This window comes from Lagenorhynchus albirostris, chromosome 6 (genome assembly GCF_949774975.1).
Source record: "Lagenorhynchus albirostris chromosome 6, mLagAlb1.1, whole genome shotgun sequence".
Lineage (NCBI taxonomy): Eukaryota > Metazoa > Chordata > Mammalia > Artiodactyla > Delphinidae > Lagenorhynchus > Lagenorhynchus albirostris.
The window spans coordinates 45833682-45853612 of NC_083100.1; the positions used below are offsets into that span (position 1 = coordinate 45833682).

At 39.3% G+C, this 19931-nt stretch overlaps 1 protein-coding gene across 3 annotated transcripts in view; it reads right to left on the reverse strand.

Moving 5' to 3' along the window:
* The window catches only part of GULP1 (GULP PTB domain containing engulfment adaptor 1), a 268642-nt gene extending 251720 nt beyond the window's left edge, over window positions 1-16922 (reverse strand). For all 3 annotated transcript variants that reach the window (XM_060152473.1, XM_060152472.1, XM_060152474.1), the window contains exon 1: window positions 16411-16922. The gene's annotated coding sequence lies outside the window, so the exon portion shown is untranslated. The remainder of the gene's footprint in view (window positions 1-16410) is intronic.
* Between the last annotated feature and the right edge of the window lie 3009 nt (window positions 16923-19931).

Below are 19931 nucleotides of genomic sequence, written 5' to 3' on the forward strand. Positions count from 1 at the left end.
ATCCTTGAGGCCTAAGTTACTTTAATGCCTGTTAGACAAGAAGAGACTCACAGATGCAGCCTCCTCTTGTAACCAAAATAAGTTGAGTTCAGGCAAATGTGGGTGCTAATGTGTGCATCCAAAAATAATGACCTAAATGATCCAATTTCAGGCCTCCAGTAATCACAGACACAGCTATTGAGTTGAAAAATGAACCAAGACTTGAGAGTGTAAGATAAAGCAAAGGGGCAAAGACTGACACTTGTGCTGAGCAGTTTATAATTTACTGGTTCTTCCTCAGTCATCTGTCTACTCGAGAAAAATAAATCATGATTCTGACAGAAACCACTGCCAGATGATTTATCTTTGATTACTTACTATCTGTTTAAATGTTATCAATCCACAGCATGCTACGTTTATCCTTAAAAGTAACATGAATTTGAAATCATAAAATGATATTGACAGGATTCTTCTCAATTTCTTCCTACCCGATACCAGTACACACCTAAGCCAGCTACTGAGGTCCATCACATCACTAGAAAAAAGTCAAATTACAAACCAATATGTAGCCCATGATCCCAATTCTTTTTTAATTTTTATTGAAATATAGTTGATTTACAATGTTGTATTAGTTTCAGATGTACAGCAAAGTGATTCAAGATTTCATGGAGTAATCTTTTTTAGATTCTTTTACATTATAAGTTATTACACGATATTAAGTGTAGTTCCCTGTGCTACACAGTAGGTTCTGTTGGTTATCTACTTTATACATAAGTAGTGTGTATATTTGAATCCCAAACTCCTAACCAAGTCTATTTTTAAAATTAAGGAAATGTCATCAAATCAGTCAATGAGACTCATTTTTTTTCTTTATACTCTTCAGTATTCTTAAACTTGTTTCAAGAGCATGTATCAATTGTAAAATTAAGAAAAAGAGTGTTGATGTATATACACTAAAAAGTTAAAAATATGGGCTTCCTTGGTGGTGCAGTGGTTGAGAGTCTGCCTGCCGATGCAGGGGACATGGGTTCATGCCCTGGTCCAGGAAGATCCCACATGCTGTGGAGCGGCTGGGCCTGTGAGCCATGGCCACTGGGCCTGCGCGTCCAGTAGCGGGAGAGGCCACAACAGTGAGAGGCCCACATACCACCAAAAAAAAAAAAAAAAAAAAAAGTTAAAAATAGTTTTCTCCTACATAATTTTAGGATTAAGGGTTTCTTATTTGTTTCATGTTAACATTTTATATTACAAATTTTCTTCCACCATATTTCATTTGTATATATTTAAAAAAACAAAAAAATTCTAGAAGGAGAAGATATATTCCAGTTCAAATTACACAATGTTTTAAGCTAGTGGGGTTTGATGACTATCTTTAGTGTTGTGTTTGGATTCCTCTTTCTATTCTGTGTGTGTATCTATTACAGATTTTTGGTTTGCAGTTACTATGAGGTTTTGGTATAGTAGTTTATGTATATATACATATAGTAGTTTATGTATATATACATAGTTGCTGTATATGTATATATACATAGTTGCTGATCTCTTAATTTCAAATGCATTTAAAATATCCTGCATTTCTGTGTTGATGATTTCCTACCTTTACTGAATGTTTGTCTTTACTGGTGAGCTTTCCCATTTCATAATTTTCGTGTTTCTAGTTGTAGCCTTTTCTTTGCTGCTTAGAGAAGTTCCTTAACACTTGTTGTAAAGCTGATTTGGTGGTGTTGAATCCTTTTAGCTTTTGCTTGTCTGGAAAACTTTTGATTTCTCCATCAAATCTGAACAAGAGCCTTTCTGGGTAGAGTATTCTTGATTATAGATTCTTCTCTTTCATCACTTTAAACACCTCATGCCACTTCCTTCTGACCTACAGGATGTCTGCTGAACAATCAGCTGATAGTCTTATGGGGATTCCCTTGTATGTTATTTGTTGCTTTTCCCTTGTTGCTTTTAATATTTTCTCTTTAATTTTTGTCAATTTGATTAATATGTGTCTTGGTGTGTTCCTCCTTGGGTTTATTCTGCCTGGGACTCTCTGCACTTCCTGCATTTGGGGGACTGCTTCCTTTCCCATGTTAAGGAAGTTTTCAGCTATTATCTCTTCAAATATTTTCTCAGGTCCTTTCTCTTTCTCTCTCCTTCTGGGACCCCTATAATGCAAATGTCGGTGTGTTTGATATTGTCTCAGAGGTCTCGTAAAGTGTCCTCATTTCTTTTCTTTTCTTTATTCTGTTCTGTGGCAGTGATTTCCAGCACTCTGTCTTCCAGTACTCTTATCCATTCTTCTGACTCATTAATTCTGCTATTGATTCCTTCTAGTGTCTTTTTCATTTCAGTTCCTGTATTCTTCAATTCTGTTTGATTGTTCTTTATATTTTCTAACTCTTTGCTAAAAACTTCTTGTAACTTTTCGCTCTGTGCATCCATTCCCTTCTCAAGTTCTTGGATGATCTTTACAATCATTACTCTGAACTCTTTCTTGGGTAGATTGCCTATCTCCACTTCACTTAGTTTTTTATGTTGTTCCTTCATCGGAACATATTCCTTTGCCATCTCATTCTGTTTAAATTTCTATCTGTAATTTTTATGTATGTAGTAGGTTAGTTACGCTTCTCGACCTTGGAGAAGTGGCCCTCTGGAGGGGATGTCTTATGCGTCCCAGCAGTACACTCCCTTCTAGTCACCCAAGGGCCAGGGACCACTTGGTCCCAGGGTAGGTTCTGACCTGTGTTTGTGGACTCAGTTCCACAGGCTGTGGGACTATAGTTTTCTTGCTTCTGGTGCCTGCCCACTGGTGGGTAGAGCTGTGTCTTGGCCCTCTTGTGGGCAGGGCTGTGTAAAGGGGCATGTCTAGAAGCGTTTGTGGGCTCAGGAAGTCTTTAGGCAGCCTGTCTGCCAATGGGTGGGGCTGCGTTCCCACCCTGTTGGTTGTTTGGCCTGAGGCATCCCAGCATTAGAGTCTGCAGGCTGTTGGGTGGGGCAGGTCTCAGTGCCAAGGACACAAGATATCTGCCTCCAGCCAGAGTTTATGTAGATGAACACTCCCCAATATGTCCACCACCAGCTTTTATGACCCCAGAGAGAGCCACAGCCCCTCCGCCCCCTGCCTCCCCAGGAGACCCTCCAAGACCAGCAGATAGGTCTGGCCCAGGTTCGTACGAAGTCACTGCTTTTGCCCTGGGTCCTGGCACATGCAAGACCTTGTGTGCACCCTCCAAGAGTGGAGTCTCTGTTTCCCCAAGTCCTGTGGAGCTCCTGCAATCAAGCCCCTCTGGCCTTCAAAACAAATGCTCTGGGGGCTCCTCCTCCCAATGCTGGACCCCTAGGCTGGGTTGCCTGGTGTGGGGCTCAGAGCTCTCACTCCTGTGGGAGAACTTCTGCGATATAATTATTCTCCAGTTTGTGGGTTGCCCATCCAGGTGGTATGGAATTTGATTATCTTGTGATTGCACCCATCCTACTGTCTCATTGTGGTTTCTTCTTTATGTCTTTGGATGTAAAATATCTTCTTTTGGTAGGTTCTCATCTTTTTTATCAATGGTTGTTCAGCAGTTAGTTGTGATTTTGGTGTGCTCATGAGAGGAGGTGAGGTCAAGGTCCTTCTACTCTGCCATCTTGCCTCCCCATCCAATCCCTACTGGGGTTTTTTGCTGAAGATATATAACTTTTTCATAGAGATATAGTCAAAAACAGATACTCATTCTGTACCCCTCTAATTTATTATCTTTTATAAGTTGCAAATGACATATTGCATTGAAGTTGTTCCATTTGTATTTATAGTTTAGGATAAATTCATTTATATAAAACAGCATATTTTCTAACCAGAATGAAAGCAGAACATAATTTTACTGTGAGGTTGAACATAACAGTACAAAAATTATATTGACACTTTACACAATAATGCTAGCTACCATTTACTAACACTTACAAACTCCAGCCACTATGCTACATGCAACATGGTTTTAATCCTCTCAGAAACCCTGCATTATTGTCTATGCCATCTTACAGATTAAGAAAGGAAAACAGTATGAGATTAATTTGCCTGTTGAAGAGTACTCAGGTTGTAAATAGCCAATCCTATCACCAGAGAAGCCAAAGCTCAGGCTTTCTCCAGTACCACCTACAGATTTATACCATGAAAGATTTGTCTTCATGTACTCTACTCCATAACTTACCACACACATAATTCCACCAAAATTTTTCTCACCACAGTCACCAGTGACCTTCATGTTAAGTACAACAGACACATAATAGATACTTTAATCTGTTTGTTTACCTTTCTATACTATTTAACATTGCTGATCATTGTCTCCTTCTCAAATTATTTTTTTTTTTATCTTAGCTTTTACAACATCATAGGTAGTTCCTTCTTAGTGGTGCTTAAGGCTTTGCTTTTTCTGCCCTCAAGCCTTGTTATATGATAGCCCTTGCTAGACTAAAATCTCATATTTGTAGTCTGAAATCTGAAAACTTGTATATATGTACACACACACACACACACACACACACACACACAAACACACCACATATACATATATATCACCAGTCCACACCAAACTTCTTAGCTCCAAACATGTATATGTATGTACATCAAATAACTACTACTGGACATCTACAACAGAATGATTCAGAGACACATCAAAATGTGTCCAAAATAGAAATCATTAGTTTCCTCTAATAGTTCTACTATATTGACTTTGCTGATGAATACCAACACCCAGGTTGCCAAAACTAGGAATCTTAGAATCAACATTTACACCATCCTCCTGCCCACCTCCCACAATCACTAACAAATCATAAAACTGTACAGATGTTTTTCCTCCTAAATATCTCTGGAGCAAACTCATTTTTCATTGCCGTCATGCTAAACTAGACTACCACCTTCTCTTGCCTCGATTTACTGGCTGAGCAACTAGTCAAATCTTTCTAAAATGCAGGTGACATCTTGTCACCAATCCTATTTTAATCCTTCAAAGGTTTCCGACTGCTATTAGAATAGAGAGCAAACTCTGAATTTGAACGTCCTGTAAGATCTGGTCTTTGCCTCATGGGCTTTACCTCCAGCGATTCTAGTTCTTCTTTCTCTTCCACTCTATTCTCTACCTCTATTTTCAATCTTGTAATTCTGTGGTTGAGCTGTATACTAACTCCTCTAAGATTTCCTACCTGCTTGAAACACTCTCCACTCTCATTTCTTTCTACTGCTGAGTCTTCCCTAACTTGTAGACTATGTCATATCCCCTGTCTATGGCTCAAAGGGTTCAAGAGAACTTTCTTATAATACCCAAACTATAAATACCTCAAGAGATCAAATGTCTAACAGTTTAACTTACCAAAAAAAGACAAAATGATGAAATCAAATATTAAAATCAGACAACCCTGAATACAATATTTTGATTAAGATACTTGTTTTAGTTTAAAAACAATTATTTAAAACTAAAACTTAGACTGCTCTAAGGGCTGAAATGTTTTTTGAGGTTATCTAGTCCATCTTCTCAATGCAGGAAATATCAATGAAAAGTACATGACTTGCTTTTAAAAACATTAATATTAGTTATTTTACATCTTAGGCTTTATTTATACAAACCTTATCACTTTGACAAAACCAGGGAAAAAATGGGATTAAGAAGGTCAGATTTTCTCACTCAAACATTTTAACCTTCTTGACAAATCAAATCAAGCATGAGCCAAAGCAACATACAGACACAATTTAGGCAATGAGTTAATTTTTATACTTTATCTAACTAACTAGGGTAAAATGAACAAATATCTTGTCATATGGGAGTGCCAAGTTGTCACTTCTAAGAGTGGGAGATGAGCAGCTCATGGTGCTGCAAAAAAAGGGGGAGTTAAGCACCAGCCAGGAGTCTAGGCGATCAGGTTATTCAAAGGTATCGCACTCTCACCAGTAAAGAGAACTACCGAAGCTGCCCTAATCCTTCAGGGGGACTCTCGCCACTCTACTGCACACTTCCTCAACTAGGATGGTGGTTAAGATGCACTACTTCCCACCCTACTATCTGCCCTAGTCTACTGTTTGCCAGCCCTGGAACCTTAAACAAGTTTCTTAATCATTTACAAATCATAAAAAAAACATTTAGCACAATGTTCAGGACATTGTGAGCAGTATGTAAATGCTATTTGTAGAGGAGGAAAAGGGTAGACTTTCCTCTACCCTGCCAGGCTCTCGCTAAGACTTCCTGTAACAAAAGACAGATTAACAAGAGAATGGAATACAAATGTATTTAATATAAGTTTTGCGTGACACAGCAGCCTTCATAAAGAAATGAAGACACCTAAAGAAATGATTAAACCTGAATGTTTTTTTACGCTAGGTTTGAAGAAGAGTTACAATTCTTGGAAAGGTCTGACAGGACCAAGCGTATGAGCTAAGTATAGTAAACTAGGGGAAACTTAGCAAGATCATTCAGATTCCTCTGTGTCCCTTTGTTTTCAGAGCTAAGGATGTTCCTTTCCTTCTAGGATAGACAGGGCACCTCTCACATGAGGATTTTGTGACCTGCTTCAGGAGAAGGTCAGAAAGTCCTTCCTTCACATGCCGTTTCTCAAATTCCCTCAGGTTGAAGTATTCAATATGTCAAGGTACCATATTTTGACGTAGTGTGTCCTAAACCCTGTCATATTCTTGTTATTTCTCTTTCAAAAAATCATTTTTGGTTTGGACCACAGGTAGAAGACAACAGGTTAAGAAAAGAGCTCATATGCCATGAAGATCCTAATAAAGAGAGACAATGATTGGGGTGGGGGAAGGGCACGACTATTTTCACTTTATTTGATTATTTTAGCACTAGTGAGAGTTGGAATTTGAATTATCTGGATATTTATCCTCTTCCTTGTTTCATATCTGCTGTGAGCCAATTTATATTTTCTACTAAAATTTCCGAAGTGGAGAAGCAGAGTCCCTTTATAATAGTTTCCACACTAAGAGGCATTTATTCACATTCAAAAACCCACAAGAATGTGGCTCCCTTTTAAAGAGGAAAAGGTCACCAGAGGGCACTTTGATTCTGGGCAAAGGGATACCCCAGAACAATCCCTGAACAACAGCTTCTAAAAGAACAATAATCCTCTGAGAATTCCAGCACTTTGTATTCTCTAGTTCCCTTGCCTAACTTTGAAAGAAGGTCATGATCTCATAGAGGAAGCATCTCAAGTATGTTTACAGCATTTTTATGCAAAAAGAAAATATGCACATCTCAATCACGGTAATGTAGGAGGTCTTGTTAACTATGGATCTCTCCATCAGTAACTTCTTCTAAGGTCTCTCACTTTCCTAAGGTATTCAAATTACTGGCTGTCCATTTCCCTCTCCAACCCAATCTCCATACTTTCAACATCCACACTGATACAGCTCTAATACAACAGTCTTGTTCTTTCTTGGCGAATGAACCATTTGTCACTGCAGCTTTTCACCATCTGTAATGTTTCTCCCTCCAGTTTCACCACTGCTCTTCTTCACCTCCACTGTCTACACAATCTTTAGCTTTCTGTTTTTCACACCCCCTCATTGCCAACAAACCTGCCCACTGTGACACTTGCCTATTCTGAGCCTGTTAGATTATTCCTGGTTTTGCTTGCCTCCACCTCCTGCTTAAACCACCAGTTAAACCATTTCAGCATTAATACTCTAAAATATATTAGACTGGCCAAAAAGTTTGTTCGGTCGAACTTTTCGGCCAGCTCAACATTTTACTCCTGCTTTTGGCAATTCTCAGCTTTGGGTAATTCCTACAACCTTTAGAGCAAGAGGACAAAGACTCAGATATACCTCCTTACTTTGATACAGCAAAAAACAATGTGCATAATGGTAAATCAGCAAAAAAAGCTAGAACTCAACATGGTGGCAAGAACCACCATGAACATGGTGGCAGAAAATAAACTGCTATGGTTTCAGTGAACTAGAGCTTTATAACACTAGTTCTGACTTAAAAGATTATTATACGTCTGCACTGTTTTTTACTTCTGTGAATGGATCTGCACTACACAATTTTCTTAATTTTACTCCCATCATCTTTATCTTTTATATTTAAATAATTACGTTAGTTTTATCATGACTCCAAGCTTGAAACTACTCAGACAAGGCAATGAGAGTACTTCAGTGTTTCCTAAGGTACATTTAATGTTCCCAGTACAATAAAGACACCAAATAACCAAATAAACAGTGATGTGCTTTTATGGATTAGATTTTGAATTTGTATTTCAAGTTATTTTATTTTTATTGAATGATGTATTCTGAGATATATGTAGAATATATTCATCCCCAAATAACTTTAGCTAAGATGATTAATACAATCACTGTATTAAAAACATAATAAAATTTGGTGCATTGAGTAATAATATATTTATATAGAGTAATAGCACTAATCATATCCAAAGTTTACAAAACCCAAGTGGTCTATAAAGTTTCTTTAATTATCTAAATTGTTATTTCTAAAATATTTATTTCAAATTAAGATACCACTTAATAACTGTTCTAATTGAGATACTTTCTCATTTAAGTAACTGAAAGGTCTAGTTCAAACTGGTTTGAAAAATAAATAAATTCATTCTCTTACACAACAGTAAATCCAGAAATATGGCAGGTTGATTCAGGGACCCAACAATGCCATCAAGCATTCAGGTTCTTTACATATTTTTCTTTCTTCATCGATGCATTTGTTTTGCCCTCGAGCTCAATATCCTCATGGACAAAAGGTGACCCCCTACTGCAATTTCAAGCATCTATTCCAGACAGGACAAATATCAAGAGCTGACATATGTATGCCTTCTCACCAATGTCCCCTTCCCAAGTGTAAAGGAAGCTTTTCTACCCCACCTCCCTCCAGTTCTGTCATTTCATATAATTGACTCTGACTGGGACAAGGAACAAGTGCCCCCTCCATAAACAATCACTGACAAGGGGAATAGAAACACTGTGACTAATAGCTCAGCCTAATCCAAATTTCTTATTAGAAATGAACTGCCTTCCCCTTGAGGCAGGAGATAGATGGGCCCCAGGCCAAGCAGCTGGAGTTAGTCCCCTATAGACAGATACTCGAAGATGAAGATAGGAGAGGCTGAGCCCTGCCCAGATAAAAGATAAGAGACCACATATTCCTCATTCTCTAAGTCAAGGAGACCTTCCCAATTAAAAAGCTCCTTGGAGGTCAAAAGAGGAGTGATGTAAAGCTACCCACAGGCCTCTTTGCTGGAATCCATCTTGCGTCCACACATGGGAGGATCCTGAGATGTACCAAACACGGACTCAGAACCAGGCAAATCAAAATGACTGGCCAGGGCTTCCCTGGTGGCGCAGTGGTTGAGAGTCCGCCTGCCGATGCAGGGGACGCAGGTTCGTGCCCCGGTCCGGGAAGATCCCACATGCCGCGGAGCGGCTGGGCCCGTGAGCCATGGCCGCTGAGCTTGCGCGTCCGGAGCCTGTGCTCCGCAACGGGAGAGGCCACAACAGTGAGAGGCCTGCGTACCGCAAAAAAAAACCCGAAAAACAACTGCACTACTCTAGGAAATTTCATTTGTCGAAATTAATCATAAATTTCCTAGTCTACCTAATTTAAGCAATTAAGCCTATGATAAATTCACGTTATAAATTTAGTAGCAGTTCTTCCTTTAAAAAGAATTAAAGACAATGTTGGCAATATAATAAATCTTACTTGTTTGCCATAAAGAATTTTAAGGGCTTTTCTCCTAGACATCCAGAGTCACAATGATATAAAACAGAAATAATAATTCACAAAATTTCAAAACAATACCTATTCTTATTATAAAGCATTGTTACTTTATAGATCTGAAATTTCAATAGACTTTTGCCATTTCAGATGGCATTTAGATAATTTCAAATACAATTCATTTACTCAAATATTTCTCTTTAACAATTCTCTCAAACTGTATTTTGCTAAACTACACTGCATAAGTAGCTTCTAACTAATTATATACTCAGTTACTATATGCAGCATAGAGATAAACTGCTTTGGAATTAACTCAGTTATACAATTGTTCTTTACAATAAGCCAAATTTCTCTATATTTATGTGTACTACCAGCAACAATCTACATTTAAGTACATTTTTAAGATTATAATAGTGCACATCCTCAAGGAGGTAGTAGGAAAGTTTTACCATCAGCCAAAGTTCCATATTTTTTATGGAGTTCTTCAAAAGCAGACAAAAATTAAATAGATTATGAGAATAACATGCACACTGACCTTTAAAAACACTTTACAAAGTACTCTGTCTTCTTAAGTAAAACTCCTATCAGTACTTACCAAGCTATGTTTTAACTCACCCAAGTGGAAATCTGGGTAAATTAACCTATTTGCTGTTAAAATTTTACTGGCACTCTTGATGGTTGTAAACAGCTATAAGAGAAATCAAAAAGCTAAAATCAAGTTCATTCTCTTATATCAACTGTTAATTACCCCAAACTGGAGATTTCTGCCACAGCACAGATGGTTCTGTTTGCTTTTTAGCCAAAATGCTGTCTAAAATCACTATTACAAACTAAGTGAGAAGTAGAGCTTAGTTATCATTTGATGAAATATTACATAACTGTTTTAAAAGATTATACATCCAATCCTTAATGATTCCTTTAGTAGGTTACTTGTGCTCTGTATTTCCTTCTACCAAACCTCTCAACTAGCTGTGTTTTGGTCATTTGAATGGCTATCATCACTTCTACAAGAAAGTGGATTAAAGACTGAGCCCAAATCATTCAATCTGCTCTTGGTTAACAGCTCTGTCAAAGTTTATGTTCCCTGAAATTCTTGGAGGACTTGTGGTTGAAGTATCAGGGAACAGATCAACTGTAACATCTGATAATCATAAGAAAAAGCTATACAATACCAGGAAAACACTACATTTACACACAATTCTCACTTCACAGAACCTTATAAACTTAGCAGTAGTAGCCACATTCCAAGCAGTGAATTTACCTTCTGGCAGTAGTTAACTGCACATTTGCCTGTGTTCTACTTAAGAAAGGTAGAAAAGGCTTCCATGATTATGTCACCATCAGAGCCATTAACCAAGAATGATGATACTAGATATTTTCCATTATTTTTCTCATCCTTTACAGGTATAAGTAAAAGCATGAAACTCCTTTAAAATTTGGAAAAAAAAAAGTCAAGAATCTCTAGCAAGAGTTATCTGGAAAAGATTTTAAACTAATGGTTAAAATTAGCTCAGAAATATCAATTAATTGAAGTTGCTTTTTCTTACGAAAAATATACCTAGCACAAATAGAGAAACATCAAAGAATACATGTCATAATTCTCTGTACATATATATACATACAAACATATATATGGGAAAGGGATTATTTATCCAAGGCTTGGAAGTTTCTAAGATATATTCTGAATCTCCTCTTCAGAAGGCATGTGATGAAGATTATATGTAGGTATATTTATATAATGTTAATAGCAAGAAACAAACATGAAATAAAGATGGCTATTACTATCTAGATATTGTCTAGTAGGTGCACCCTGAAAAATATATACAGTGTTATTTAAAACTCTTTTAAAAAGTCATATTGGGACTTCCCGGTGGCACAGTGGTTAAGAATCCGCCTGCCAATGCAGGGGACATGGGTTCGATCCCTGGTCCGGGAAGATCCCACATGCCGTGGGGCAACTAAGCCCGTGCGCCACAACTACTCAGCCTGCGCTCTAGAGTCCGCGAGCCACAACTACTGAGCCCTCGTGCCACAACTACCGAGCCCTCGTGCCACAACTACTGAAGCCTGCGGGCCTAGAGCCTGTGCTCTGCAACAAGAGAAGCCACTGCAATGAGAAGCCCGCGCACCACAATGAAGAGTAGCCCCCGCTTGCTGCAACTAGAGAAAGCCCGCGCACAGCAACGAAGACCCAACGTGTTCAAAAAAATAAAAAAGGCATATTAATCTTTGCAATCACAATTGTTACATAAATTAACTCACTTATTCATATTATGTGAGCAAATTAAAGCAGTCTTTCCAAAGCTATCATTAAGTATACAATATTGAATGATGAAACTAATCCCAAATTTACTATAATTATACCATTTCAGTGGTAAACAGAAAATTTGTACTTATTCTCCTGCTCAGTATTTGAGTCAATTACCTGTTTTCTGATGAAAAATAATCATGCACTATAAGTATCATTAGAGTGGCTGAAAACATTTTCTTAGCATAAAACAAATACAAAACTAGCAAATAACAGAGCCTAAAAAGAGCATAAGAACTGTTTTCTAAGCCTAACTCTGCAACAGTGACTTTTAGCGATTGTCTTTAAAAATAAAGGGCTGATTTCAATTTCATATCCTCACTGGAAGCAAAGCAATTTCTCTGCTCAAAGTTTATACTATTTTTCCTCTTCAATTTGAATATATTTACACTCCCATAGGAACAAGTTTAACTTTCCTGATCTCTAAATGCATTAAGACAAACACTATTAGATCCACCAGCCTCTAACATGTTTAGGGACCAGGGCTCATGGCAGTCATGCAGTTGGGTCCTGTAACTACTTTTGAATCCATTATTATATCCGAATAAAATAACTTTTCTTGTTCTTTAGAGGTTTTACAAAACAAATCACAGTTTTTCAGAACGAACCACAAAGTACTCTGCTAAGTAAAATTTAAATTTAAATTATCTAATATTCAGCAAGGAGAGTAAGATTTTAAAAATGTTAAGTTTAAAATCAAAAGCAAAACTGGTTATTTTACAGTAAAATTACCCTATTACATCCTTGAACATTCACTTGTTCTTTGATTATTCAAAAAAAGTGCTGGTCATGTTAAGATGACCATAAATTCAACTGCAATCTTCCTTATACTCCCACTTTTTATAGATTCACTATTAATGATAAGGTGAAGTCTAAAAATAAAAGTTATGATTAAGTATTTTACCAAAAGATCTTATCCTTTAATATATCCATATTTATTCTGTATTCTTTCTCTAATACACTAACCTCTTCACCTGAAAAATAGTTGTTACACATCCAAGAGTATGATACAGTACATTGAACTATAAAAATAGGTGGTTTATTTTACTAATTTATGTGTCAAAATTAAATATTTCACAATTATCATGCATGTATCAATAGTTTAAAAGTTCATACATTACAGATAGCAATATAGATAATAAATTATATGTTGATAAAACATTTAAGAAGTAAAATAACCCACACAAATCACAGTGCTGAAAAGTTCAGAGCTGGGATTTAAATCCAAGCTTGATGTTTCCTCAGACATAAAAAGTATGCAACAAATATTGGTTGAATCAATTAATGAATGGCTCCTAAATCTACCCTCTAAACTTTTAAGGAAACTGTTGTGGCCATTGGGAAAAGAAAGTTTGTTTGTACATCATAAATGTATTTCAGTCTCTCAAGTGTTATTTCCGAGAAGGGAGCCAAATTCTGCAAATATATTTGGTAACTTCTCATAAAGGCAAAATTGAGCTGGTCTTAAAAAAATAACTGGTCCTTGAGTATAAATATAAACCAAAATAAAAAAGTCAATGAATTTGCTGATTGTTCTTTGCTGTTTGAGAGAATGACTCAGCTTTAGTGATAAAATCTCACCCAATATTTTCAAAAACATAAAATTTATGATTAAACTAAAGCTATGATTAAAAGGCACAGTAGTAATTTTTATAAATTAAATAGGTATGTCACTATTACATTTGTATTTTAGGTATAAATATTCCAATTTACCCCTACAAATCTCAACAGAATCAACCGAGACAGAAGCCCTATGACCTTTATATCTAAAAACGTATTAACATAATTTCATCTCTTTAAAGCTTACTGTAGGCTTGTAATTATGCAAAGGAAAGTTCTTTATTTTGCAAGTGGAAAAACTGAAATCATAGACAGGGAAAACACATTGCCAAGGGTGATTCATAAAGTCAATCTCAGAGAGTAGGCTGATATTCACAATCCCAAACTCACCAATCCAGAGGAAATACCATATTAGTGTTTTTTACTATTCAACCCCCAAACCCACAACAGTAGACCAACCTTCCTGAAAAAAAAATAGAGGAAACATGAGCAATTTTAACACAGAAAAGAAGGGTCCTAATTGCAGATAAGACTCTCAGTTCCTGGCTAGTCCAGAACTTGGAAGCAGCAGGGCCTTAACGTATTGGGCCAATGTGTGAAATACTGAGATCACACCAACTTCTACTCCTTCAGGTGAAAGAGCAAGTTCTATTATCGGGATCACTTTTGACAAACACAAGGAAGACATTTGGACACATTTTCCACTTTAATTTCATGACCCACTTTTGTGCCATTTGAGAATACCTAATTGAATTATTCGATTTATGTGGAAAATCACCTGCTCAAAACCCAAGTCTTCAGTTCTTACTGGCTGTGAAAACAAAGGTCAAGGTCAAGGGCTTGAAGTTGCAGCAAGCCTAGTCCAAGTTGAGGAGACAACAAAGTGTGGGTATTTGCAAAGTATGATCTCACAAAAAGCACCAGGCCCCCAGCTATTCCACTGCAACACTGATAGGGAATGGTCAGACATCCCTCCTAGACCGCTTCTTTCACTCTCCTCTGTCACATCCCACTGCACTCTATGCTTAGCTTATTTTTTTTGCCAAGAATACTGATCTTAGTCACCTTAAAATTCTCACTGCAAAAGAAACCCCTTGTTTAAACCCAAGTACAACCAACAGCTCCTTTCCAATTATCCCCAGCAACTTCCCCAGTCCCTTTTATGTTTGGCTACTGAGCTCAGTCTAGTTTGGCTGCCGGCCAGGTTCCTCTCTTCTTTCCTTGTCAGTGGTAAAAACTTGGAAAACAGTCCTGGACAGCTCAAGGAGACCTTTTAATTATGCAGTGGGGCAGTACCTTAGTTTGTCTGCTGTTTCCAGCAAGGCTTGTAGTCGCCAGCGACTGCACTCTCCCAATTGGTGGGTTTTCTAGCAAGGTTACTTGTTTATTTGGGGAAGGAGGGAAAGACTGGCAGAAAAAGGGGCGATTTGCAAATCTGAAAAATGCCCAACTCCTCTCAGAGTTTCCTACCTCCTCACATTCATTCTGTCTCATTACTGCCCTCCTTTACCACCTTATCACCCACTTGGCATCAAAGACACAAAATCATCAGTGTCCGGGTCTCCTTGTAGTCCTAGAAATTAACAAGGGGAGTCACGACTGGAACACTCTCCAAAAACTTTTATTCTCAAGTGCTGATGCAAGATATATATATATATATATAGTTTTTTAAAGCAGGTCCCAAAATAAACTTACTAAATTCTTCCTAATTGCATTATACTTTGTTAAACTTGCAGACTGAAATAGTGCATGTAAATGTCTGATTGCCAGTGGAAATAAGGCGAGCTCAGTCGGGAAAACTGCTAGGACCCAGGAAGGGATACCTTGACCGACACCCGCACTTATTCGGGGTTTGCCCAAGGTACTAAGTGCGCACGCCAAGCCCAACACCAGCTACGTCTTCCTTACTCTACCCTGGCAAGCTAGTTCCAGCTGCAGCGCCCAGCTTCCTGTTCAAGTTCCATTCAACATCGTAAACACATTCCAAGAAAACCAGCCTGCCCCGAGTTCCCTCCCGCACACAGGGAACTCTGAGCGGCGGCCCCAGGAGCCACAGGGAAGAACCGATCGCGCTGGGTTCTGATCCGTGCAGTGAATCAGCCCCCCGGGCTGGTGGACCCGGGCGAGCGAGCTCGGCAACGGGACCGAGAGCCCAGGGTCTCAAGCACCCCGCAGAGCCGTGCGCCTCTCTAAGGTAGCGCCCGCCAGAAGGAACTACTCGACCCACCCAGCCACAGGGTAACCATGTGGGCGCCGCCCCTGAGTTTGGGCCCTCCCAGCCCTGGGTTTTAAAGAATCCACGGCCCGGCCTCGGAGCTTCGCGCCTCCCCGCCCCCCATGCCCACACTCCCTCCCGGAGCCAACAAAAGGGAGGTTACGCTGGAAGAAGTTTTGCTCCTGGGTAGCCTCGCTGTGACCCGGAGATGACTTGCCTGCTCAGTCCCGTCTGGTCCGCACACCCTCAGCCGTCCTGATCCACCCGCGCCCCACCGCCCCCTCCAGCTCCTAACCACCGGCCCCGGCTCCCCGGACCAAAGTTACCACAAAGGGCTCCAGGAGTCCGGAGACCAATGCGTCCCCGACCTCGGGGGGCTCCCCGTCATCCCTGCAGCACTGCCACGGCAGTAGTCAACAGGTCTCAGCCTCCTTTCTTGCTGGACGACTTCCTGAGCCTTTCAGTGTCTTAATTTTTGCAACCTGCCCAGCGGCGGTAGTGGCGGCGAGCAGCCCCGCGCCCTCCGTCCCCGGCACCCGGCCGGGGCTGACCACCGCCCGCCGCCTCTCAGGATGTCAGTTTAAAAGAGACTGCACGCTACCTGGCGGGACGCTGGGCTTGCAGCCAGGGAAGCCCCCAGATAAACCGCGGTCTCTCCGTACCTTACTGACTGATGCAGTCGGGTCAGGCTCCGGGCAGGGACATGGAGAGCCGCCGCGTCCTCGGAGCCTGGCGAACTCCGCTCCGGCGCAGCCCGGGCGCCGTTTCTGTGGCCGAGAGGGAAAGTTTCTCTACGTCAACAGCGAGCTGGACTCGGGACCCTCCGGCTCCGGTCCCCTCCCTCTACGCGCTCTCGGCCCCCTCCCTCCTCTTCCTAATCGGCTGAAGCCAAAACTGGCGCTAGCTGGCGGCTGAGGCTCGAGGCTCGGGACTCCGGGTCGCTCCCGGCTGGGAACGCGGGGCTCCCCCTCTCGGCCAAAAGGAAACTCTCCCAGAGTCGGCTGGCGCACTTGGGGCGATCTCCTTGGACACTTCCAAACGGGACGCCTGGGTTCCAGCTCGCTGACTTTCTTCGGTCTCTGATGCTCGTCTCCTATGGGCCCTCTGGGCTATATGGCGTCGGCACGCAGGACCCAGGGGGAGAGTGGAATGTGAGAGAAACTCGACCGGAGAAGACGAGGCCTTACCTTACCCGGTTCTTAGCCGGCACGGGAGCCAAAACACAGTTCTCCCCACCCCCACTCCTCGTCCCCCGCTGCGTTTCCTTTTGAACCTCCTCCCTGAAGCACCGGATCGGGACTATTCGCCTTCCCTTGTCTCTCTGTGTTTCCGCACACAATTTCAAAACACTCTGCTGCTTAACAAGAAAAAAAAGTGTCCAAGGAAGCACACACACGAGTAGCACATACCTTCTTTACAGCCTTTATCAAGAAAGCACTGACACAGTTTTTGCTGTGTCTCTGGCCGCACCTCTACACTTTTTTAATTTATTTTTCCTCAGTTTTTTAAAACTTACTGAATCTCTGCACTTTATTATGCCTTACAAGAAAAAAAAAGGAAAGAAAACAGAAAACTGCCTCCACCACCAGGTCATGCTCATTTGCTCCATTCAGATATTAACCTCAGAATTCAGGACATCTACGTGGGGTTCGAGGGAAAACATAACAAACCATCCTTACTGACACAGTAAACTTCTGTGTGGGAAGAAGGACAAGAAGGAGGGATATCCTCGTTTAAGCGATTCTTTGAGGATGAGAGGACATTTACTCAAATCTTTTGAGATGCTGCTCAGAATTTAGTTCACTAAATTTTTCATTTGAACCTGAAAATAGATGGAGAAAGGAAAAAAAGCATTTTTGCAAGGCTAACAAATATAATATGTTATGGTGGAATCCAGGGCTTAGAATCAGACTATTCATATTCCTTTCCAGGCTCCGTACTTACTCATTCTGTGCCCTAGGACGCTGGACACAATTACAGCTGCCAAAAGGAATTGTATAATAGAACTCACAGAGTCACAGTCACATTTACAGGAATTAGACTAGAGTAGTGTCAAGCACAGACAAGGTACTCAATAAATATTTGGTTCTTACATCCCACTATTTTTCACTGTAACTAGAGGATGGTACTAGAAATTTCCCCAAAAGACCTTATTAACTGAACCAGTTTTCTTCTCCCTAATGCTTTTTCCATTAAAAAAGATACAACATCCCAATTTTTGAAATGAAAACTAAGTTTAGGGATTACCCAGCTCTAGCCAAACTCCCTTACTTTAAATACAAGGCAGCTGAAGTCCAAGAATCTTAATTGACTTTCCCCAAATCTCATTGTTAGGAGGTGCTAAAGCTAGGACCAGAAATCAGGCCTCTTCATACGTGGACAGAATCCTCTTTTAACTATGTTTCCACTTTATCATAACAGGCAAGCACACAGTAAAATACTTACATTGAAAATATTAATCATAGGACAATGCTAGTTGCTGCTTCTGTAAATAACCTTTAAATGATTAATTTTCAAACAACCACTAAAAAATAGATGATGCCATATACGTCATCACTTAATATTCAAATGATTATAAAAATAAATCAAATGATAGCCCATAGTACTTAGGAATAAGGAGGATGACCAGATGACCAAACCCATGCTTACATTATATAATTATAAATATATGGGTGTGTTCTTTTAACACAATATTTAAAACTTTGAATAGAGAACTCTAGGCTCCCAAGGATACACCAACAAATCACTAGGATCTGTGGACCTCACTTCGAGAAACACTAGTTTAGTCTTCAATATGCTGCAGCTCCACTTGAATAAGCAGATCATAAGAATAAATGAGGCTACAGAAATCAAGCATTACAAGCTCCATTGTTTACATTAATGGAAAATCTCAAAACATGTACTTATTTCTTATTCATTTGCCTCTGATATCTTTAAGGAGAAGTTTTTCTAAACCTTTTCTCACCTTACTCAATGTTGAAAGTTACTTGGACTTTTATACAATTCCCAGGTTCTCAGAGATAAGACCCTATACCTTCCTTATGAGTAGGGGTTCTCTACTACACCAGCCTCCCCCTGAATTAGCCACTAAAATAATTTCTTGAAGGCATTTCATAGACTTCTCTTTAGAGTTCTATGCTCCCTTTCCATGAGACTTGGAAGTTGCCAAAAAGAGAAAAAATTATAACTATAAAGTATATCCATCATGGATGGATGAATGGGGTGCATGAATCCCCATAACTGTCTTTTTCTAATCATTACACAGAGGGCTAAAGCTTACTAATTTTTATATTTCTTCCCAACATTTAAAATCTCTAAACTTGCTATTGCTCTATAATTTTTATAACCTGACTTTTGATATGAACTGCTATTTATGAAATGGCTTAGAGGTATAAAAATCTCAAAGATGTCAGAATGGAGTTTTTAAAAACACTAAAATCAAATAGAACAAGATTTAAAATCAGATCTGTAAGCATGACCCAGGAACTGAAGAAGGGAGATGCCAAGGAGAAAGGCTGCAGAGGCTCTGGCAGGGCATTACCATTAGACTATGTCTAATTTGCTACTGATAGCAAATACTCAGATTTCCATTTGAAAAGTCTTCACATTCATCATAGGAACATATGGACTGTGATGGAGACTCAGCAGCCTCCTAATATTTTTAAATTAATTTTCTGGCTCAGGCCAGTTTCAAGTTTCTCTTACTTGAACTAAAAGAACCTTGACTAAGATGGACAACTACCTATTATTTATGTTGAGAATAACATTTTATTGCTGATTATTACAAAAATATATAAAAACATGCTATCATATTGGTTGTTTAGCTCTATATTACTGCAAACCCATCAGTTAAAGTATTTAACAACTTTTAAAAAGGAAATAAAAACCAAAATAAATAAATAAAAAGGAAATAAAAACCAAAATGGAATTCAAAATCTCAGTCATGTCCATTGAATTCTTAAGGGGACCTGGGTTCCAGAGTTAAAATGTGTTACATTTTACTTTCTATCTTCCATCATTTTATCTTTCAGTCTATTTTGGTCCCCCTGATTAAGAACATGAAACCTACTCATTGCAAAAAAAAAAAAAAAAAAAAAGAATAGGGACGATACAAAAAAGAAATAAATATCACCTGTGTTCCCACCATCAAGAGTACCCATTGCTAATATTTGCTCCATACCCT